General features: G+C 44.7%; 1 long non-coding RNA gene across 1 annotated transcript in view; it reads right to left on the bottom strand.

Moving 5' to 3' along the window:
* Nucleotides 1–17,704: 17,704 nt before the first annotated feature.
* Nucleotides 17,705–24,695, bottom strand: part of LOC138850393 (uncharacterized) — a 35,460-nt gene continuing 28,469 nt past the window's right edge. Inside the window, exons 2-3 of the long non-coding RNA XR_011390108.1 lie at nt 19,356–19,624; nt 17,705–18,834 (exon numbers count right to left, since the gene is read on the bottom strand). This is a non-coding gene — a long non-coding RNA (uncharacterized LOC138850393). The remainder of the gene's footprint in view (nt 18,835–19,355; nt 19,625–24,695) is intronic.

The following is a 24,695-nucleotide window of genomic DNA, read 5'->3' as shown; positions in this document are numbered from 1 at the left end:
TTTCCATGGTGCATTAGCAGAAAGCTGAATTGGAAGCAGAGTAGCTGGGACTCAAGCCAGCACTCCAGTATGGGATGCTGGCATTGCAAATAGAGCTTAACCTACTGTGCCACACCACTTAGCTTTGGGTACTCATTTTCTTTCTTTTCTTTTTTTTTAAGATTTATTTGAAAGTCAGAGTTACACAGAGAAAGGAGAGGGAGAGGGAGAGGGAGAGGGAGAGGGAGAGGGAGAGGGAGAGGGAGAGGGAGAGGGAGAGGGAGAGATCTTCTATCTGATGGTTCACTCCCCAATTGGCCACAACAGCTGGAGCTGCGCCGATCCGAAGCCAGGAGCCAGGAGCTTCTTCCAGGTCTCCCATGTTGGTATAGGGGCCCAAGGACTTGGGCCATCTTCTACTGCTTTCTCAGAGTTGGATTGGAAGTAGTGCAGCTGGGTCTTGAACCGGCACCCATATGGGATGCTGGCATTGCAGGCCAGGGCGTTAACCCACTGTGCCACATTGCCAGCCCCAGGGTACTCATTTTCTTAACACTAGTCACGATGAAGTACTGGTGTGGTTTGAAGATTGGGCTTCTGAACTCATACAGATATTTAAATGCCAAAGTCATAAATTAATGATACTAAGAGGGTAAAAAGTAATCCAATTATGGTGTTTAGAGGTGAGGTCTTTGGGAGGTGGATAGGTTAGATTAGGTCACTAGGGTGGAGCCCCCATGCTTGAATTCTGGTGGCTTTATACAGGGACATAGGGAGAAGCATGCACCCTATCTCTTGCAATATACTCTGTGCCACCCTGGGACTTTGCCAGCAAGAATGACATCATGGAGGCTGAAGGAATGGGGCCTGCCCTGTCTTAGACTGAACCTCCAAGACTGTGAGCTGAAATAGCCTCCTTCCTTTATACAATTAGTTGCCTCAGATATTTTGTTGTAGTGATGAAAAACCAACACAAGTACGTCTAAGAGTAAAAACTATAAGGTACTATGGACACAGTGAGACAATGTGTCCAGAGCCATGCAACAGCACATTGTCATCACCAGCATGCCCCTCTCAGCTGCTGAGCGACAGCAACGGCAGGATGGCAGGCTTTCAGACTACCCTGGTGACGTGTTGATTAAAAGCTTATTGTACATTGTATTATTTCTCCTCCTCTTCTCTGTCTCATTCTCGTTCTTATTCTCGGTGAGAAAATACACGGGAAGCAGTCGAAGGACTGGCCCTTGGATCCTATAAGGATGAAGAGGCCATCTGCTGGATGGCTTTTTTTTTTTTTTTTAAATTTTCCCCCTTAGGTTTACTTTACTAATTTGAAAGGTAAAGTTGGGGGTGGGGCGGAGAGACAGAGTGAGGTTTTCCCTCTGTTGGTTCTCAACCCAAATAACCACAATGGCTGGGGCTGAGCCAAGCTGAAGCCAGGAACCAGAATCTTCTTCTGGGTCTCCCACATGGGTTGTGGGGGCCCAAGCACCTGAGTCATCTTCCGCTGCTTTCCCAGGTGCATTAGCAGGGAGCTGGATCAGAAGTGGAGTATCCAGGACTTGAACCAGTGCCCCGATGGGGTGCCAGCACTACAGGCAGCCCCCTAACCTGCTACACCATGATGCTGGCTCCTGGATGGCTTTTTAAAAATGTTTCCTCCAGGGGCCAGCACTGTGGCACAGCGGTTTAACACCCTGGCCTGAAGTGCTGGCATCCCATATGGGCGCCGGTTTGAGATCCGGCTGCTCCACTTCCGATCCAGCTCTCTGCTGTGGTCTGGGAAAGCAGTGGAAGATGGCCCAAGTGCTTGAGCCCCTGCACCCACATGGGAGACCCCGGGAAGGCTCCTGGCTCCTGGCTTCAGATCGGTGCAGCTCTGGCTGTTGTGGCCAATTGGGAGTGAACCATCGGTTGGAAGACCTCTTTCTCTCTCTCTCTGCCTCTCCTCTCTCTGTGTAACTCTGACTCTGAAATAAATAAATAAATCTTTAAAAAAAAAAAGGAAAAAATGTTTCCTTCAGGGTCGTCTGCCTTATGAATGAATAATGGTGTTTATCTTATAACTCAATATTTGATCTTATAAACTAGCATGATGTCTTGCTCTGGTAGGAATGCATGCTGTTTTAGTCTTTGAGTAAGCCCCATCACAAGCGTTGTCATGTCATCTACAGGAACCTGCTTCTGCAGTGTTGGCAACATGGTCTTCACTGTCACTATTGCCAAGATCGCCTTGATTCAGAACTGGTTCAGCTTTTCACCATTAGTCAGTGAACAAACAACTGGAGCCTCGTTTCTGGTGTTAAAAACTGTGGAATTCTCCACTTCTAGTTTACTGATGGACCTATGTAGTGGGGAGGTCAAGCATTTTTTTTCCACTTTATGTATGGAATCTGCCAGAATCACCAACTTGTTCATCATCGTCACTGAATGCACTCACAGGCCAGAGGTTGTGCACGGCTGTGTCTTCAGTCACTGTGTGCCAGTTGTTGGCAACAGCATAGATGGCGTCCTTCATGCTAAGTTCCTTTTGAGAGCTTTCCACACCCACACCCGTGTTCACTGCTTGTTGCATGCTGGTCAAGAAGTATTTTTGTATCTACTCCTTGTTGATCTGAGGAAACCCTGGTCATTTGACTGGAACAAGTCACACTTTGAGGAAAATACGTGGCATAAACATTACCTTTTATGAGGATCTCATGTGGAAGATGACCAGAACAGTTGTCAAGGAGTAACCAAATCACAGTTATTATCCATCCGGCATCCCTGCAGGGAGCACGGATGCTGGCACGAAACTTTGGTGAGACCGATTAGGAAACGTGCTTGTTGTCTGTTTTGTAGACTGCGAAGGGTGAATAGAATTCACTCACTCATTGATTCATGTACTCACATATGTGCTAGTGTTTTCCTATTGATTTGGTTCATTCTTTCTTCTTTGAACCTGACAAAAGTGCCTTCCCTGGGCTCAACCAGAAAACTGGTTCAGGTCATACAGGAAATGAGCCAGTTGAGGAGTTAAAGCCAGTCCTCCAGTCCTCAGTGGGAGTTCCTTGTTCTTAGGTGGGGAGGTCATTCTTACCTGAGGCTTGGAACCCTTCCTGCGGCAGGCATCTCAGTCCTAATGGCCTCTGCCGGAATCGTACTTGTCCTGATAACTGGAGGTAGCTGATTTCGAGGCCCCAGGTAGCTGTGACCCCCTACTTACTGCCCAGAGGCCCAGCTGTCTGCCAGGAGGCAGAGTCTGAGTGCGCTGCAGTGTGACTCCAGAACTGGGCCAGAACCGTCGTGGCAGGCACACCTGGGAAGAGGAGTGGCTCCGCACCAGGCTTTCAGAGGCAGCGCAACAGGCTCAGGTGTCAGCCAAGACAAAAGCTCTTCCCATGGTGCTTTGCAGGTGTTTATAGGTAGCAGGACCCGAGCTAATTACCCACCACCCAGGCATTTTCCTGCCTTTTTGCAGCCATACTCCTTAAAGTCAAAATTCTTTTTTTTTCTAAACTGTTATTTGTTTGAAGATTTATCCATTTATTTGAAAGGCAGAATGACAGCTAGTAACAGAGATCTTCCATCTGCTGGTTCACTCCCCAAGTGGCCACAACAGCCAGGGCTGGGCCAGGCTAAAGCCAGGAGCCAGGAGCTGCATCCCTGCTTCCCATGTGGGTGACAGGAGATCGAGCACTGGGCCATCATCCGCTGCTTCCTAGGCACGGTATCAGGGAGCTGATTGAAAGGAGAGGAGCTGGGAATTGAACCCATGCTCCAGCATGGGACGTGGATGTCCCAAGCAGCAGCTTAACTCACTGTGCCACAATGCCTGCCTCAAGCAAAATTCTTGAGTTGCTTTCCTTTCTGTTGTCTACCCAGTGTAATCAGGTTCATGGCTTCATGTGTAACCTGGTAAATTTTAGGTCTGATTGAATTTAGTCGTCAAGTTCAGTGTACTCCTCAGTCCTGTCTTAGAACTCTTCTAGGATTTGACAATATTCACTGTGTTCTTCATGAGATTTTCCTTCATTAGTTTTTGGTCCTCCTCCTTTTTTTTTTTTTTTTTTGACAGGCAGAGTGGACAGTGAGAGAGAGAGAGAGACAGAGAGAAAGGTCTTCCTTTGCCATTGGTTCACCCCCCAGTGGCCGCTGCGGCCGGCGTGCTGCGGCCGGCACACTGCGCTGATTCGTAGCCAGGAGCCAGGTGCTTCTCCTGGTCTCCCATGCAGGTGCAGGGCCCAAGCACTTGGGCCATCCTCCACTGCACTCCCAGGCTACAGCAGAGAGCTGGATTGGAAGAGGAGCAACAGGGACAGAATCCGGCGCCCCGACCGGGACTAGAACCCGGTGTGCTGGTGCCGCAAGGCGGAGGATTAGCCTAATGAGCCACGGCGCTGGCCCTCTTCTTTTTTTTTTTTTAATATTTTGTTTATTTGAGAGGTAGAAGTACAGACAGAGAAAGGGAGAGACAGAGAAACGTCTTCCATTCGCTGGTTCAATCCCTAAATGGCTGCAACAACTGGAGCTGGGTCGATGTTAAGCCAGGAGTCAGGAGCTGCTTCTGCGTCTGCATGCAGGTGCAGGGGCCTAAGCACTTAGGTCATCTTCCACTGCTTTCCCAGGCCATAGCAGAGAGCTGGATTGGAAGAGGAGCAACCGGACAAGAACTGGGGGCATGTGGGGTGCTGGTACTGCAGGTGGAGGCTTAGCCCACTATGCCACGGTGCTGGCCTGATTCTTCCCTTTTTACAATTTCCTCTTGGACCACTTTATATATTATCAGCCAATTGGTCAAATTGTGTCCTACTGTTTTTGTGTGTCTTTCCTCATCTGACTCCCAAATCTACTTTCATCTTTACTGTGGCTCCTGTTGATTCATAGCAAAATGAATCATTCTAAGATGCCTCCTTAATCCTGACTTTTACATATCTCTTCTAAATTATTGCTTGGGTTCCTATCTGATCTTGCTTTCATCTCTCTTCTAAGGCAGCCAGTTCACTGCTGCCTGAGGGATTGTCACTAATCACACATATAACCAAGACTCTCTTGCTTGTTACAGGAAGAGAGAGACATATACATAGAGAGAGATCCTTTATCTGCTAGCCTATTCCCCAAATGCTGCAATGGCTGGAGCCAGGCTGATCCAAAGCCAGGAGCAAGGAGCCAGGAACCAGGAGCTCCCCCAACTGCCCTATCTGCCATATGGGCATAGGGCCCAAGGGCCTGGGCCATCCTCCACCGCCCTCCCAGGTGCACCTCCCAGATTCAGGCAGGACCTGAACCAGAAATGGAGCAGCTGGGACCCAAACTGGTGCCCAACTGGGATGCTGGCACCGCAGGCAGCGGCTCCACCTGCTGTACCATGTCTCTTTCTTAAAACCCTTCAGTTGAGAATTCCTTATCTTAGAATTCCAAACATCTCTCCCCACCCCATCACACTTCTGTTTGCCTCAACATTCTCATATTCCATAACATCCTTACTCACTAGATTTGGAAATACAAAGTTTGCAATTCCTGAATACATTATTATGTTATTTTTCTTTTTAAAATAGATTTATTAATTTGATAGTTAAAGTTAGAGAGAAGGAGACACACAGAGTGAGAGTGAGTGTGAGAGAGCGCTTCCATCCATTGGTTCATTCACCAGATGGTCGCAATAGCCAGGGCTGAGCTAAGTGGAGGCAAGGAGCCAGGAACTTCGTCTGGGTCTCCCATGTGTGTGACAGGGACCCAAGTACGCAGGCCATCTTATGCTGCTTTTCCCAGGCCGTTAGCAGGAAGCTGAGTTGGAAGTAGAGAGCAGCTGGGACCCAAACGCGCCCAAATGGGTGCCAGAATAAGGTGGTGGCTTTGCCCACTATGTCACCTTCTGGTTCATTCCCCAAATAACCTACAACAGCTGGGGCTGGGCCAGGCTGAAACTACAAGCCAGGAACTTCATCCAGATCTCCTACATGGGTGGCAGAATTACAGAAAGACAGACAGAGAGAGAGAGAGAGAGAGAGAGGTCTTCTATCCACTGGTTCACTCCCCAAATGGCTGTAATGGCTGAAGCTGTGCTGATCTGAAGCCAGGACCCTGGGGCTGCTTCTGGGTCTCCCAAGCAGGTACGGGGGCCCAAGGACTTGGGCCATCTTTCACGCTTTGCTAGGCCATAGCAGAGAGCTAGATCAGAAGTGTAGCAGCCGGGACAACACTCATAGGGGATGCTGGCACTGCAGACAGCAGCTTTACCTGCTACCCACAGCACCAGGCCCTGGAAGCTCTTCTTTATCAGAAATCTTTTTCCCCTAATATGCCACTAGCATGCATTTGTGGTGTTCTCTTGTTGGAGTTGGGGGTGGAGAGCAGTGACTTCCCTGCTGGGTGAGTCCTGTGTCTGCCTCTCTTGTCTCCTAGGACTGCTCCCTGGCACCTTCACAGGGGTCTGCTGCTCCCAAGCCATCAAGGACCAATTTCACAAGGCATCGGTGGGCGACAGAGAGCAGAGGGAGACGGCAGGGAAAAGGAGTGAAATGCTGCCTCCTTCAGGGAGCACCCTGTGCAGGTGGGGCCTGGAGCTTCCCTTGGGCCAACAGTATCACCAGGGTGTTCTGGAAGAGCCCAGGAGGAGGTTCTGATGGGATGCTCCAGCCATTGTGAATCCAGGAGGCCACACAGGCTGGAACAGTCAAGCAGGGCTTCCTGAAGCAGGTGCAATGTTAGAGAAACAGCCTGGACCTAAGAGTGGAGGGGGCTCATGACAGAGCAGTGAGCCAGTCACACCACCAGTGAGGCCAGGGCAGGGAACAATGGGAAACCGGGTTCAGAGAAAGATGAGCCAGGGGCAGAGGGCCTGGAATGGCAGAGCAGGGTGGGCAATGATTTTCAACCAAGAGGAAGCCAGGAAGGTCTTTGGAAAGTCCGTGGAGCTGATGAATTAGGAGCAGGGAGAGACTGGGTCAGGAAGCCCAGCTGAATGCTGTTTACTCACAAAAGTCCCAACATTCCTGCTGCTTCCCCATTTCTGCGACTTGGCCCATTCTGTTCCTTCCATCTGAAATGCCCCTTTGTAAGCCTTTTTCTGCTCATTGGGTTTTAAAGGGTGTGAGAGAGACTGGGAGGAGTGGAATTCCCAGGGGTGCATCTTCAAAACCCTGTCTAAACACACGGCAGGGGCAGGTGTTTGTCCTAGAGGTGAAGATGTCTCTTGGGACACTGCATCCCACCCGCATGGGAGACCCGGAAGTACCTCCTTGCTCCTGGCTTCGGATGGGCACAGCTCTGGCCGTTGCTGCCAACTGGGAGTGGACCATCGGATGGAAGACCTCTCCCCCTCACCCCCCCCCAACTCTTTCAAGTAAATAAATCCTAAAAGAACTATTTAAGCTTCTTTTACTTGGTTTTAAACACTTCCATCTTAAAGTCCAGATAAACAACCAAATATGATTGTGGCTTATTAAATTGACATCCTAAATATAAGGAGATTTTTAGTTTGAATCATACTATGGAAACTTTAACTGAGTCATTTAACTTTGCTTGGAACAAAACAGAATAAGAGACATCAGAAGTCTTAAAAAACTACAAATCGTGGGCAGGCACTGTGGCACAGCAAGTTAACCTGCCAGCTACAACTTTGGTATCCCCTGTGAGTGTTGCTTTGGTTCTTGGCTGCTCCATTTCTGATCCAGCTCCCTGCCAATGTGCCTGGGAAAGCAATGGAAGGTGGCCCAAGTGATTGGGCCTCTGACACCCCTGTAAGAAACTGAGATGGAGTTCTGGCTCCTGGCTTCAGCCTGGTCCATCTCTGGCTGTTGTGGCCATTTGGGTAATGAACCAATGGGTAGAAGATTGCTCTCTCTGTGGCTTTTCCTTTCTCTCTGCAACCATGCTTTTCAAATAAAAATAAATAATCAACCTTAAAAAGAAGCACCAGTTGAAGTGGATATAGAAGAGGTTAATAGTATCTCATGTTCAAATCTTACATCTGTCTGATTTTAGAAATCAATAGCCTTGGTTGTATTTTCAAAGACTTTCAGAATCTGATTATGTCCTTTAAAGCAAAAAAATACGCTTTTCTTTCTCTCTGGAAAAAGAAGAAAATTGTAGTTAGTGACACAATAGGTGAAAGCTACCGTCGAAAATGTGTAGTGATGACTGGCCATTCCTCATTTTGGTTTTCTTTGTTTGAATTCTTAGGTGAAAAATGTTGGATTCTTATAGTAATAATGTGTATTTTAGGGATTTTTTTTTTCAAACTCAGGTTTGGCTGGCAGAAAATTTCTAGGGTATGAAATGTTATAGTAGATACAGTACAGCCTCCAAGCCAGAAAAAGTTCAGCAACAGGAAGGCAATGAAAGATAAAGACATCACCTCACCAAGAAGAGTGTGTCAGAGACTTCCCCTAAGGCATGACTGTCCCTAGGAATCATTGTCCCTAGGGGAGATGCAGTGAGTGTGGGCAAATCTTCAGCTGGCATGCTGTCCTCTTTCTTGGTCTCAAGAGAATCCACTTGAAAGAGAAATCCCATATGTATGTCAAAATGATAAATGCACTTTTCACTTCAATAGCACCAGTACTGTTGCTGGTGAAAAGTCTGTGAATTTACCAAGTTTGAGAAAAGTTTGGCACAGCTCTACCTTTATGCAGCATTGGAGAAACTACTGTAGGTAATGACAGGAATAATTTTCATTTCACTCAGAGTTGACTTCATGCAACAAGTATTTTTGGAAAAGTTGCCTGACTAGGTCAATTAGAATAAATTGTTTTAAGTTTATACTGATAAAAATACTTTTCCTATGAAGACAAAGAAATGTTGATATTTTATTCTAATTGTTTTCTCTATATATACTTATAAATAAAACTTTGTTGTTTTCAATTTTTTTTTTTTTTTGGCAGGCAGAGTGGACAGTGAGAGAGAAGGACAGAGAGAAAGGTCTTCCTTTGCCGTTGGTTCACCCTCCAATGGCCGCCGCGGCCAGCGCGCTGCGGCTGGCGCGCTGCGGCCGGCGCACCACACTGATCTGATGGCAGGAGCCAGGTGCTTCTCCTGGTCTCCCATGCAGGTGCAGGGCTCAAGCACTTGGGCCATCCTCCACTGCCCTCCCGGGCCACAGCAGAGAGCTGGCCTGGAAGAGGGGCAACTGGGACAGAATCCGGCGCCCCGACTGGGACTAGAACCCGGTGTGCTGGCGCCGCAAGGCGGAGGATTAGCCTAGTGAGCCGCGGCGCCGGCCCCTGTTTTCAAATTATGAATGCTGTTTTTCCTTTGGTAGTGTTATGTTTTATAACCATGCTTTTAAAATTAATTTTGTCTGTTTTCACCTTTATGCATTTAAATTTTTGTGTGTGTGTTTTTTCTTTATGAATAAAGGATTATCAAAGTTGTGACTGAAAAAAAGAGAACACGTGTTTTTCTGCCATGTTTCAGGGAGAAGGAAACCAGATGGAAACATCAAAGAAATTATTGGGGAGGAAATTCTTGGGCCTCCTAGAATGACAGTTGACTCTGTAGATACCGACTAGTTTATGGCAGGGGAGGAGTTGGGCCATGGACTCCAGGTGTGGGTTCTGTCTCAGCTGAAGTAACTCGTCAGCTGTGACTATACCGTCAATGTGTCCTCCTCCAGCCCTCTGACCAATTTTGTTATAAAGAATTTTTTGAAGATGGGTTATTAGTTATTTAAAATATATATATATATATATTCATATGAAAGGCAGAGAGAGGCCAAAGGTGGTAGTGGGGAACACAGTGCAGGTCTCCCACAAGGGTTGCAGGGAATAAAGTACTTGGGCCATCACTTGCTTCCTACCAGAGTGTGCATCAGAAGGGAGCTGGAATTGGGAGGGAGCTGTAACTCGAACCCAGGCATTCTGATATGGAATACAGGCATCAAAACCAGTGTCTTGACCACTATGCCAAAGGCTCACTCATGGCCACTATTTTTTCTCAACCTCCATTACTTGGCCTAAACATACCTCTGCCACTTTCTGAGTTAAGTTCTTTCTCCTGTGTTCTCATAGTTGCATGTACTTAGGTTTGTGATTATAGTCCTGGCCCCAGTCTGTCTCAACCTGAGTTTCTTTTATCCTCCTCTTTTGAAAGTGGAAAAGACATTAGCCAAGAGTGAGAAGGTGTTGGTTCACAGTGCCTTCCTGCTGTGGCATTTGCCTTGTCTTCTGGTCACCTTCACGCTGGGAAGCCTCTCCTGACCTCTCACACTCCAGGCTCTGTTAGGGAGCTTTCCTCAGTCTTGTTTGCCCCTAATTTAGTAGTTAGTTATGCTGTATTATATCTTCAGGTTTAGATTGTATATCTACCTCACTAGCAAGCGCCTTGTTTGCATAAATGATGTCCTAAGCACCACTGTGTTCACAGTACCTAACATATAATCAATGCTCAAGAGATACTTGGTTTTTTTAGGCTTATTTATTTATTTGCAAGTCAGAGTTACAGAGAGGGCGAGAGCAAGAGAGAGAGGTCCGCAATGGCTGGAGCTGCACTGATCTGAAGCCAGGAGCCAGGAGCTTCTTCTGGGTCTCCCACGTGGGTGCAGGGACCCAAGGACTTGGGCCATCTTCTACTGCTTTCCCAGGCCATAGCAGAGAGCTGGATTGGAAGAGGAGCAGCCAAGACTAAAACTGGCACCCATACAGGATGCCGGCACTTCAGGCCAGGATGTTAACCTGCTGTGCCACAGTGCCAGCCCCAAGAAATACTTGTTCTATGGAGTGGTGAGTTAATGTGAAGCTTCTGTCTTCCTTAATTCTTTGGGCCTTCTTGCTCTCCTTTTCCCCATCATTTTTCCATAGCTCTGACTTCCCCCCTCCCACAGTTACACATTAATTGTCTACACGTCACTGAGTTAAACCTAGCCATCTTGTCACTGACGACATGGAAAAGTATTAGATATAGATGTTTGCTTTTATGCCAAAATCTGCCAGAGATACCCGTACATTTTTCTTTGAGCCTTGAGTTTATTTTATGAAATTAAATATATAAATTCTTTAGGTATTGAGTTAGTATTAATGGATAGAATTTCTCTGTTGGAATAGTTTCTTGCTTGCTTCTGGTATTAAAATACAAGCAACTTTTGGAAAGAGATCAACTCTTAAGAGAAGATGAAGAAGCTTAAGAAGAGGCTCTCGTGTCTTTAGTTTGGGGGCCCTGTTTCATTTGATTGTATTTCATCTTGGGAAGCCATACAGTAACCCAGCATATCATGACACTACGGTGTGAAGTCCCAATTTAGGTGGCACTTTGTGCTCAATTTCTTCCATCTTTCCAGCTTTTGATTCTGACTTGTCTTCTCTGATAGATGCAGGTGCCTGGAGCAAGGCACACACTCCTCATCCACCTGCCTAATTCTTTGCAACACCACCTTCTCTACTGTGGCTTCAATTTTTACTGGTATTTCTTTTCCCTTTTGTCACTCATGTCAGAAAAATTTCTCTGAGATTCAGGGATGGAATTCAGATAATCACTAAACAGTTTCCCTCTATGTATTTCATTTTCACTTGTGAAATGAAAGGACTGGACTAGCTGACAGTTGAGGTCACCCCCAGCTTTTTTCGTAACTGCAGTTAACTCTTGTTTGACCTTCGTATTGGGAATTCCCTGAGGGTTCCACTCCATATCTTCCTCTGATTCATCCCCAGTGAGTCATATAACAGCATCATCGCAGAAAGGAGTTGTTAGAAAAGGAGGCTGACTGTATAGTGGAAGGAGAAGCAAGAAAGAGAACAGTGCTACCCAAGATGGAATTTTCTGGGTTAGTTTTCTTCTTTTTTAGAGATGCATGTTATTTGCAAGGCAGAGTTTACAGAGAGGGAGAAATAAGGTGGCGGGGGGAGGGGGAAGGGGAAGAGATCTTCTATCTACTGGGTCACTCTTGAAATGACTGCAATGGCCAAGCCCAGACCAGACTGAAACCAGGAGCCTAGAATTGCACCCCAGTGTCCCGTGTGAGTGTTAGGGGCCCAAGTTCTTGGGCCATCATCTGCCGTCCCTGGTGCATTAGCAGGGAGCTGAATTGGAAGTGGAGCATCTGGGACTTGAAAGTAGCACTTATATGGAATGCCTGTGTCACAGGCAATTGCTTAATTGCTGTGCCACAGTGCCATTCCTAGGTCTCCCACGGGGGAGGTAGAGACCCAAGTACTTGAGCCATTACCTTCTGCTTCCCAGGGTGCATGTTAGCAGGAAGCTAGATTAGAAGTGGGGCTGTGATTCAAACCCAGGCACTTTGACACGGATATGGGCATCTCAAGCAGTATCTTAACAACTGTGCTGAACGTCTACCCCTCAGCAAGCAGTTTGACTTGTTCCATTTGGTGGTTGGATTAGGAAAGTAAAAACCTACAGGAAACTCATTCTTTCTCCTCTCATGGCTATGGGAAACAGATTTTACTTGCTGTACATTATCAGGCTTGACTGGTGATAGATGGAAGCTTCTTTTCCTCCCTTTGATTATAAAAGCAGTATATGTAAATTGCAGACATTGTGGAAAACATGAAATGATGAAACAACAAAAATCTCCTGTTTATATTTTTACCAACAGAAAACACTGTTAACATTTTGGAGGCTTCTCTTTCAATACTTTGATCTGCACATATTAAACATTTAAAAGATAACATATGCAGCTATGTTTGATAAAATGTTTTTTCTCAAAAATGTCTAGGATGCCTTTTTTGAAAAAGAAATTATTTATTTGAAAGGCAGAGTTACAGAGAGGGAGAGACAGAGAGAGACAGAGAGAGAGAGAGAGAGAGAGATCTTCCATCTGCTGGTTCACTCCCTAAATGGCCACAATGGCCAGGGTTGGTCCAGGTCCAAGCCAAAAGCCAGGAGCTTCTTCCAAGTCTCCCACCTAGGTGACAGGGACCCCAGTGTTTGGGCCATCTTCCATTGCTTTCCCAGGAACATTAGCAGGGAGCTAGGGAGCTGGATTGGAAATGGAGCAGTCAGGACTTCAATCAGCGCCTATATGGAATGCTGGCATTGGAGGCCTGCTGTGCCACATTGCTGGCCCTGCCTGTTGCTTTTTTTAAAAAAATATATTAATAGGGCCAGTGTTGTGGTGCAGCTGGTTAACCCACTACTTACAACACTGGCATTCTGTATTGTAGTGTTAGTTTGAGTTCTGGCAGCTTCACTTACAATCCAGTTCCTTGTCAGTGCTCCTGGGAAAGGAGCAGATGATGGTTGAAGTACTTTGGACCCTGCTAACCCATATGCGAGACCAGGGTGCAGTTCCTGGCTCCTGGATTTGGCCTGGCCTAGCCCTGGCTGTGAACAAATGGGAGTGGACAAATGGACAGATCTCTTTCTTTTTGTCCCTCTTTCTCTGTCATTCTGCCTTTCAAATAAAACTAGAATAAATTGCTGGTGCTGTGGCTCAGTAGGTTAATCCTCTGCGGTGCTGGCACCCTGGGTTCTAGTCCCGGTTGAGGCGCCAAATTCTGTCCTAGTTGCTCCTCTTCCAGTCCAGCTCTCTGCCATGGCCCAGAGAAGACAGTGGAGGATGACCCAAGTGCTTGGGCCCTGCACCTGCATGGGACACCAGGAGGAAGCACCTGGCTCCTGGCTTCAGAGTGGTGCAGCGTGCCGGCCGTGGCGGCCATTTGGTGGCGGCCAACCAATGTAAGGAAGACCTTTGTCTCTGTTTCTCTCTCTCACTGTCTAACTCTGCCTGTCAAAAGAAAAACCTAGAATAAATCTTTAAAAAACTTTAATTTTTTCACTTTTATTTGAAAGGCAGACAGAGAGAATGAGAGAGAGAGAGAGAGAGAGAGATACAGAGAGATCTTCCACACACTGGTTAACCCTCCAAATGCTTACAATGGCTGCGGCTGGGTCAGCTTTAAGATAGGAGTCTGGAACTCCACGTAAGTGACAGGGACTCAAACTTAAACCACTACTATCCTGGTCATGTTGCCAGGAAGCTGGGTCAGTAATGGAGCTGGGACTTCAACCAGACACTCTAGATAGGTTTGTGGGCAACCAAGTGGCATCTTAATGGTGGCTGAAGGCCTGTCCTGATAAAATATTTTTTAATGCTATAACGAGTACTCAAACAGTATATTTCACTTTGTGTTTCTATGGGGGTGCAAACGATTGAAATCTTTACTTAATGTACACTAAACTGATCTTCTGTTAAAAAAAAAAAAAAAAAGAAATTATCAATTCCCAACTTGACTCTCACTGGGATTAAACATGACAATAGGTCTGATCTGATTTCATCATGATTTAAAAAAAATCATCTATTATTTTTCACTTTATGTTTCTGTGTGGGAACAAACTGTTGAAATCTTTACTTAATGTATGCTAAACTGATCTTCTGTATATTAAGATAATCGAAAATGAATCTTGATGTGAATGGAAGGGGAGAGGGAGTGGGAAAGGGGAGGGTTGTGGGTGGGAGGGACGGTATGGGGGGGAAAGCCATTGTAACCCATGAGTCGTACTTTGGAAATTTATATTCATTAAATAAAAGATAAAAAAAAAAAACAAAAAAAAAATTTTTAAATTATAAACTTAAAAGCTTTAAACAAGGCTGTGGGGGAGGACCACAGTGTAATAGTAAATGAGCAAATCACATTGCTTGCTTTTTTTCCCTCCTGAAAACACTTAGTGAAAGTCAAGTGGGACTGATAAAACAGAACAAAGTTGCTAAAATTGTAAGGCTACACTATTGATAGAGCAGTAGGGTTTGAGTAAGTCAAGTATAATTTCCTGGAAGCAGCATTGCTGTCCACAATTAGATTTCCTGTTCTTGTCACTGCAGAGTTTATTGAAGGGTTGGCAGTGTTTAAATCTCAGGCACTGGGTGGACAATAGCTACCAGGAAGTGAAGCAAGGCGTTAGTGCATCAGGTGAGAGTTTGATGAGGCTTAGCTCCATATGATTAATTCTAAGTTTAGAAGTTAGAAGGGTGCCAGTGTTGTAGTGTAGCAGGTAAAGAGGATGTTTGCAATGCCAGCATCCCATATGGGCACTGGTTTGTGTCCTGGTTGCTCTACTTCTGATCCAGCACCCTGCTATTAGCCTGCAAAAAGCAGTGGAAGATCGCTCAAGTGTTTGGGGGTCCTGCCACCCCCATATGGAAGACCTAGAAGAAGCTCCTGGCTCCTTGCTCCTTGCTCCTGGCTTTGGCCTGGCCCAGTGCTGGCTATTGTGGCCATCTAGGAAGTGAACCGGAGGATGGAAGATTCTCTCTCTCTCCCTCTCTCTGTATCTCTGACTTTCAAAATAAATAAATAAATCTTTTTTTCCTGATTAAAAAACAACTTCACATTTTATTGTATGAATTGTGGTCATTGTTGGATGAAAGCATGGTGGATACAAGCTGTTCTGATCCAGATTCTGAGCAAGAGCTCCCCTACACCCCACTCCTACCTCCACATCACAAGTGGTTTTAATGACTGGCTCATCACTGCATACACAAGACATGTTATTCATCAAGGTGAGGATGCTTCACATCATTCTGCAGAAAAGGCCTATATGGGCAAAGTGTGACGATTTTAAGTCAATTGGTGTAGTGTACTCTTAAAAACTACATGTTCATAAGAGGCAATTAGAGAGATTAAAATGCACTGATTTTTTTTCCTCCTTGCAACCTAAGTTAAATTCAGAATGCCTACAGAATGAAAAAACATTCACAAAGCAACTCCACTGCCGTTAGGTCACAAATTCATGTTAGAAAATTTCCTTCCAAGGAGAATGCAGTTGTTTTTAAAGTTTCTAGCATATTTTAACATATTCCAACCTAATGTTAGAAAAGCCATTTTCAGGGCCGGTGCTGTGGCATAACTGGTAAAGCCGCCACCTGTAGTTCCAGCATCCCATATGGGTGCCAGTTCCAGTCCTGGCTGCTCCACTTCCGATCTAGCTCTCTGCTATGGCCTGGGAAAACAGTAGAAGATGGCCCAAGTCCTTGGGCCCCTGCACCCACGTGAGAGACCCGGAAGAAACTCCTGGCTCCTGGCTTCAGATTGGCGCAGCTCCGGCCATTGTGGCGGATTGGGGAGTGAACCATTGGATGGAAGACCTCTCTCTCTCTCTCTCCCTCTCCCTTTCCCTCTCCCTCTCTCACTCTCTCTCTCTCTCCTCTCTGTCTGCCTCTCCTCTCTCTGTGTAACTCTAACTTGCAAATAAACAAATAAGTCTTTTTTTTTTTTTAAAGAAGCCTTTTTCTTCTTTTTGTTGTTCGTGAAAGGCACAGTTTGTTTCCAGCGCAACTGTGGAAAGCGAAATCTGTCTCACAGAGCCCATGGGGCAAGAATGAGGAGTTCAGTGTCTCAGCTGTGGTATCAAGGTCCGTGGCGCCCGAGCCTGGCACCTCTGCATGTGCCCACGAGCTGTGTCTCGTCTCGAGGGCAGGGTGTCTTTTCTCTCATGATAGTCATCCGGTCTTCCTTCTCTCTCGGTGGAAGTGCAAGCAGCTTTGCTTTATAAAGTGGCATCAGCGACCAGTTTGTGGGCGTGTGGACCGGGGGAGACCCAGCAAGAGGCAGCAGCTGGTCCCTGTGCAGCTTAGCAACAGTCCCACGGCCCAGGCCTTTGAACCAGAGGGTCTGAACAAAAAGATGAGACACTGGAGGCCCTCTAAAATAGGCCTCAGGGATATACTTCTAGAAAAGTGAGGCCATTCTCTTTGTGTGTACTTAGGATAAAAAATAAAAAACAGTGTAGCGTGTGTGTGTGCAGGTGGTGATTGGCTTCATCAATCCAACAAAAGACAGGCAAGTTACATAAAATACTTCACTTGGCTTCAAGTCCATGGACTCACTAATCCCATTTGTGGATGGAAGGCAGTTGGTTGATGAGAACTGATTGGTAGTGGCTGTTAGATACAATGGGCAATGGACAGAGAAGTTTGGGCCTGAAGTATCATGACTAATTCCCACAAGTCTGTGCTATGGAGCATGGAGTGGAAATTGTTTTGTCTTTTGAGATGTCGAACTTTTTTTTTTTTTTCCAGTGTTTTTTATGTTGATGTCTAATTTGTCCACTTTGGTTGTCAGCCAGTCAACAATGTCATCTTGCTCCTCAGTGTGTCCTTCCGACAGCCTAGTGTTATGGCTTCTTTCAATCTGCTGTTGGGCTGGGAGGTGGTGACGGTGCCATTCTGTCCAGGGGGTGTCTGCTGGTTTGGATTTGAAGTAACCGAAGAGGCTCCCTAACAGGCTCTTAATGCAGTTGATGTGCTTCTGGTTGGTCTTCAAATCTTGATCCATCTTGTCCGCCATCTTCTCTGTGCCTTCTAAGACTCCTCACTGGTAGATGAGTTCCTCCGAGGAGGCGACCCCGACTTTTTCGGATTTGTACCCGAGGGACAGGGACCTAGTGGTGCTGGCAGCTGTGGCCTTGGCCCTGCGTGGCACCTCCTACTTTAGGTATTGCTGCCAATCCATAGGTACCTTGGGCTGGTCGGAGAGGCCATGGCCATCCCTCCGTGGGGCCAGCCGGGCACCCCTGTCTTCCGCGTTGACATCATCATCAAACAGATTGCAGCTTTTGTGGTATGCCAACGTGGTGCCGGAGTTAGTGTCGATCTGGGAACGAGCATGGGGAGCGGCGCTCACTGTGTGCCTCCCGTCAACCCCTCTGCCACTTTGGGAGTTTTTTTATAAATAAATCTTTTAAAAAGTTAGAATGGGTCTAGAATAGCTTTATCAAGTAGAAATATAATGCATGCATCATGTATACATCTGAAATTTTCTCAATAGTGTTATAAAGTGCAAAGGATCAGGAACAATTACTTTTAAAAATATATTTAATGTCACATATCTCAGACATGATCTTTTTTTGCAATCAATATTTTAAAAATATTAATGAGACATTTTACATGTTTTAATTTTTAAAAATCAAATATACTACACTTAGAACACATCTCAGTTTGGGCTAGCGATAGTTCATGTGCAGTCTGGTTGAAAAGTTAACAGTAACATTTATTTAGCTAGTCAAACTGAGGATTTAAACCAAGAAACAAATAGTCAGTTGCTTGAGCTGGCCATTCTGCAAGACTGAGCTTGTTTGCAAGCTTTATACTTTTCTTATAGAGGTAGTACATGTGTTGAGTCAGGTTTAAAACAATGCAGACTTTTTAAAAATAAAGATTTTAAAATTTTATTTGAATGACAGAGTTTCAGAAAAGAAGGGAGAGACAGAGATGGAGAGACAGAGAGAGAGAGAATCTTCCATCTGCTGGTGCACTCCCCAAATGGCCACAAGCTACAGCTGATACTAGGAGCCTGGAACTCCATCTGGGTCTCCCATGTGGGTGGCAGGGGGCCAAGCACTCAAGTACTCCTCTGTTGCTTTACCAGGTGCATTAGCAGGGAGCTGGACTAGAAGTGGAACAGACTGGACCCAAACTGAAACTCCCATGGGATGCCAGCCTCACAGGTGGTGGCTTGCTTAACCCACTGCACCACAATGCCCTGACTCCAACAATGCAGATTTATGTGTGATCATCAATCACATTGCAAATCAATACCTCATCGAAAATGCAGAACATCTGGTAACAGCTAACAGACTTGAAAATTGCTTAAGGAGGTGCTTACATTCCAACTCTCATTCCCACGTGGGATGTCATCAAAATTGCAGGGAGAGGCACACAATGGCCTAAGACCTAAAGCTCACTCCTTGAGGTACAGTTGCCAAAACCGAATCTATACTGTTGATAAAGCAGTAGGGTTCGAGTAAATGAAGGATAATTGCTTGTAGTTGAGATGGAAGCAGCCTTGTTGTCCACAGTTGAGGTGGTTGAAAGATTATGTTGCCTGGGAACCAGCTACTGGGCTTCTTCACGGTGAGGACAGCATCCTGGCTGATATAGATCTCTGCAGGATTTAACTTTACCCTGCCATTACTGATTGTGCACATCTAGAGAAAGTGGGAAAAGAGGGTGAAAGGTTGTGAATAATGTGAAGGTGCTGATTTTTAAAAAATTTTTACTTAAGTTATACATTTCATGTATTTCATATATGCATATTTAGGAACATAGTGATACTTCCCCCTCTACACTCCCTCCTGTCCACGCTCCAACACTTCTTTCTCCTCCTTCTCCCACTGTTAATTTCTACAAAGATCTACTTTTAGTTTACTTAATGAGTGTAAGGTTAACCCTATACTAAGTAAAAGAGTTCAACAAATAGTATGTTCCTCAACAGAAGACACAAGGGCTGTAAAAAAATCATCAAATCGCAAAATGTCTATTTCACTCCAATACATTGCATTTTAGGTACTCTATAAGTTATCTTGGATCAGGGAAAATATATGGTATCTGTTTATTTGAAACTGACTTATTTCACTAAGTATAATGGTTTCAAGTTGGATTCTTTTTGTTGTAAAAGACAAGATTTCATTTTTTAACAGCTGAGTAGTATTCCATAGTGTATACATACCATAATTTCTTTATCCAGTCAACAGTTGATTGACATCTGGTTTGAGTCCATATCTTAGTTATTGTGAATTGAGCTGCAATGAACATGGAGGTATAGATCACTCTTTCATATGCTGGTTTCCTTTGGGTTTGGTAGATTCCCAGTAGTGGAATGGCTGGGTCATATGGTAGGTCTATATTCAGATTTCTGAGATAACTCCATACTGTCTTCTACAGTGGCTGCACCAGTTTATATTCCCATATGTTGATGTGTTTTAATGTGATGCTGACCTAGGAAACATGATTTGGGTTCATGACTTAAAAAGGGCTGTAAAGTGTAGGGAGAGATAGTCTGCAGCTGTACTGGAGGCAGGCACGCACTGAATGACTTGAAACAATCAAGTTATCCGCTTTTGAGTTTAGGAGGTTAGAGGCTTGGAATGAGTCTCATTGCACTGAAATCAAGGTGCCGGCAGTTTGTGTTCCCTCTAACAGCACCAGGGAATAATTGTTTTTTTCCTAGCTTTTAGAAACTGTTTGCAGGGCTGGTGTTGTGGCATAGCAGGTAAAGATGCGGCCTGTGATGACTGCATGCTAAATGGGTGTCAGTTTGTGTCCCAGCGGCCCATGTTCTGACCCAGCTCCCTGCTAATGGCCTGGGAAAAGTAGCAGAAGATAGCTCTTACCACCCACGTGAGAGAGCTGGATGAAGATCCTGGCTTCTGGTTTCAGCTTGGCCCAGCCCTGGCTGTTGTGGCCATTTGGAGAGTAAACTAGCAAATGGGAGATTTCTCTCTCTCTCTGTAACTCTGACTTTCAAATAAATTATTTTTTTTTTGACAGGCAGAGTGGACAGTGAGAGAGAGAGAGACAGAGAGAAAGGTCTTCCTTTGCCATTGGTTCACCCTCCAATGTCTGCCGTGGCCGGTGCACCATGCTGATCTGAAGGCAGGAGCCAGGTACTTATCCTGGTCTCCCATGGGGTGCAGGGCCCAAGCACTTGGGCCATCCTCCACTGCACTCCCTGGCCACAGCAGAGAGCTGGCCTGGAAGGGGGGCAACCGGGACAGAATCCGGTGCCCTGACTGGGACTAGAACCCGGTGTGCCGGCGCCGCAATGCGGAGGATTAGCCTAGTGAGCTGTGGCGCCAGCCTTCAAATAAATTAATTTTTTTAAAGGAAGCTGTTTGCATTTCTTGGCCCATGACTCTCCTTCCATTTTTAAAACCAGGAACGTTGGGCTAAATCCTGGTGCTGCCATCTTTAACCTTTGTACTTTTAACCTTTTAACCACCCTTGAGATTACACTGAGGTCACTTGAATAATTCAGGACATTTATTTGATTTTTAAGGTCAGCTGACTTATAGCTTTAACTCCCTGTATGTATTAACTCCTTAATTCTACAGATTAGGTTGTTGTTATGTTTTGAAGGGCTTTGGCTGGGTCTGGAAGCTAAAACTAAGTTTCCCCAATTCCTGTAAGCACTTACCTCATGATTATATTCATGCATACAATAATGTATTATAATTAAATGGATATGTTTTTTTTTTTTTTCTCACACTGACCAAATACATGGGGTCTTTCCAGAGCGCACTACTTCTCCAACCCTCTGACAGCTCTGGTGGCTTAATCCCACCAGACTGCCTCCCTTTCAGACGCCAGTTACAAGTATTGGATTCCCAGGTTATCGACATCCCTGTCTGACTTGCTACATAGTCAATAATTCTCTTGCCCTCTTTGTGTGTTTGATAATTTTCTAGAACAATCCAGGAAATGCTGTTTCAGGTCATTATTAAGCATACAAATAAAGAAGTGAGGAGGCACTTGGGGCAAGGTTCTAGCACAGGAACCTCTATCTTGGAGCTGGGTGTGCTACCCTCCTGTGGGTGTATTTGCCAACCTAGAAGCTCCCCACACTTTGTCATATAAGGGTTTTTAAGGAGGTTTCATTATGTAGATCTGATTAGGTCATTGGGCATTGATGATTGAGTCAATCTTCAAAGTAGTCACTCCTCCGCAGAGATTGGGGATGGGCTTGGGCTAAAAATTTCAAGCTTCTGATCAAAGCTGGTGGCTACCTCCTCTGTTTCAAGGTTATTAAGGGGCCCAGATAACCTATTTTAAGGTTATTAAGGGTTAATAAGGTAACCAGAGTTACCTTATTAGAACAAAAGATTCTCTTTATCATCATTGTCATTCTGAAAGTTCCAAGGGTTTTAGGAACTCTGCTAGGAACTGAGAACAAAGGCTAAACGTCTTTCTTACTATGCCCTTGCATATGATAAAACAGTTACGTTGGGGATTTGTTTGTATTAGACATCAAGTTAAACTCTTCACACATGAGGAGGTTTCAGAAAGCTCATGGAAAAGTGAAATTGAAAGATAATGCATATTGTCTTTCATAAACTTGTTGAGGCTGTCAATCAACTTTCAAATTATTTATAAAACTCTATGAAATAGATATTAATACTTCTACTTTACAAGTGGGGGAAATTGAGACCAATAAAATTAAGTGTTCTCAGTTACAGAATTAGTACTGTATGCTTTTGTCAAAAGCCAAAAAAAGCCAATGACCAATTAAGAGGAAGTTGACATATTTATATACATCCAAATTTTCAACATTTACTCCATTGAGGGCTTACACGGAAGTCATCAAACTGAGTGCTTGCAGAGTCCAACTTGGCATTTTGTATGTAGTTATAGTGGAGATGGTGAACAGCAGTAAGATGTTGGCTGTATTTTTAGGGTGGAATTGATGGGTTTTCTGATGGGTTGGACTGTGGGCTAGAGGAAAGAAAGGAGTAATGAATGGTTCCAAAGTTTGTACCTGAACAACTATAAGAATGGAAATACCAGTGACTAAGATGAGAAAACTGGTATAAGATAGATCTGAGGCTGGAGAGGAACCAGGAGCTTAATCATGCACATACTGGGTACTTTTGTTCAGCACATGTTCATATATCGAATATGAGGGGACTTCCAAAAGTTTGAATGCAAATGGAATTTAAAGATATGTTATATTTAAAGACATGCTACAAATGTGAGGAGTTAGAAGGGTTATTAGGCAGTTGAGAAAGGCCCCTGTGGGAATAAGGAACCAGGTGTTTGTATGAAACCTGCTATCCCTCTGATGAGACAAAAGACATTGCCCTAAGAAAATGAGAAGATTGATAGGGAACACAATGGGTCCCATACCCATAGGTAACCATATAAGAAACTAGGGTCTGGAATCATACAAAAACACATCTCAAAGCACATGTCTCAATGCTTAGCAGCTGCTCAGGTAGGCATGCCCTGCCTTAACTGGTCAGGTCAATAATATTTCCCACCTGTCACATCTCCCATGTGGTTGATGTGGTAGTGTTTGTTAAGTGGTCAGGAAACATGACCACTACACAAAGAGACAAGGAAAAACAAAGCAGACCCCTGTCGCATTGAAACAATATAGAAGAATCAATCAATTGATATGCACTTCCTATTTAAGCTCCAATATCTAGACCTTGATGGACCCCTCCCTTGGGAACCCCTCTTGGCGAGCAGGAATCTCTTTCTCTATAAAATCTACTTTCACTTGCTTTGCTCATGCCCCTTTATTGCTGGCATTTTAATTCTTTGTCACTGAGTGGCAAAGAACTACTCTGAACTCCCCTCACATTGTTGGTTCCATGAATCAGGTCGAGTGGCTCAGACCCAGTGACTCAGATCATCATCAGAAGGGTGAGTAAGCGGACTGCGTCTGCCTCTGCTTTTTGGGAAACCTTACTCTCCTTCATAGTCGTTTTTCTTTAAAAACACAGGGTGCCTGTCAGTCAGTAAAAAGCAATTAGCATGGCTAATTAGTTGAAATTAGTTAAAAGCAATTAGCATGGCTGTAGTAGGGAAAATTTCTTTCCTCCTACCATGATATTTTACCTCCTCTTATGCTTACTCAGCAGTCTTGGTGACAAGGACCAATGCCCTCTCTTCAAACTTTGGCCTTGAGAGTGTTAGTGGACATTCTTTGTAAAAGCTCACTTCCAACTTCAGGCATAGAAGACATGGTTCAAAGCTAGGGGCTGCAGAGCAACTGTTTTCACTCACTTTAATCAGGGGTGGCAACACAGTTAAGGTGCAGGTGCCTAGTCTTGTTCCTACCTCTTGGAGTATGCTCTTAGTACTTAGTTCCTGGTGGGAAGACCAAGCATAGGTATGTGCACTTAGTCCTACTGGCTGCTTCCTCCCTCTTTGTGGACCACTTATTGCTCAGGATTCCAGAGAGAGAGAAAGAGAAAGAGAGAAAGAGAGAAAGAGAGAAAGAGAGAGAAAGAGAGAGAGAGAGAAAGAGAAAGAGAGAGAGAGAGCACACGCAAGAGAGCGTTTCTATCTGCTGATTCACTCCCCAAAAGCCCATAACAGCTGGGGTTGGGCCAGACCAGAGCCAGGAGTCAGGAATTTAATCCAGGAGTCCCACATGGGTGCAGGAACCCTATTACTTGGACTGTCATTGCTACCTCCTAGGGTTTGCATAGGCAAGAAGATAGCGTTTGAAATTGAACCCAAGTATTCTGATATGGGATGTAGGATCTTAACTCTAGCCTAAAAACCTGCTTCCTGTACTTATTTTGAATCTACCACAGTTTCTTAACTGGCAACTGGAAATTTTAAATTATAGGCTTAATATGAAACATATGTTTCCACTTTTATAATTTGCATGTGTAATACAAATTTGGAATTTTATATTCATATACAGGCTCGGGAAAAGGAAAAATAAGGTTAATTTGCATGCACATTTTTATCCATACAACCATTTTGGTGGGTCTGTGCTTCAGATGGGAGGTATTGGTATCAGATTGGTATCATGAAGATTGTTTTAACTTCTCATGAGTTTAACCTTATATTATAAAGCTTAAAAAAAAAACCAGGCAATCAACAATTATACTAGGTGATAATTATTGACTGTAGGAAAAGGTGAATCACGAAGTTCTTTTATATGACATTTTTTCTTTACATATGAATGTTTGATACCAGATCATTAGCATCTGTGCACTTTATTAAGCAACTTAACCTAAAGAGAAAATGGAACTTCCCAATTCAAGTTTAGTCTAAATATCCTAGAATATGTTTAGCCAGAACATCCTAGAATAGCATTGTCAATCAGTGTGAAGCTAGCCTTTGATAGTCATTAGGCCAGTTTCACTAAATATACTTTTTTGGTTAATGAGGTACACTTGTCCTTAAACACCAAGCAGTAGTTTTATTCAACCTTCATTCAGTAATGCTGGACAGTGTTCTGAGTGCTGGGAGAGATAGCAGTGAGGACAACTAGTAGAAGTCTCTAATGAGGAGAGGTGTATCCAGTGGAAAAGTTTAATGCCAGGAATAG

This window comes from Oryctolagus cuniculus, chromosome 7 (genome assembly GCF_051225735.1).
Source record: "Oryctolagus cuniculus isolate XC-2025 breed Fujian yellow rabbit chromosome 7, ASM5122573v1, whole genome shotgun sequence".
Lineage (NCBI taxonomy): Eukaryota > Metazoa > Chordata > Mammalia > Lagomorpha > Leporidae > Oryctolagus > Oryctolagus cuniculus.
This window is presented reverse-complemented; position numbering and strand designations above follow the sequence as displayed.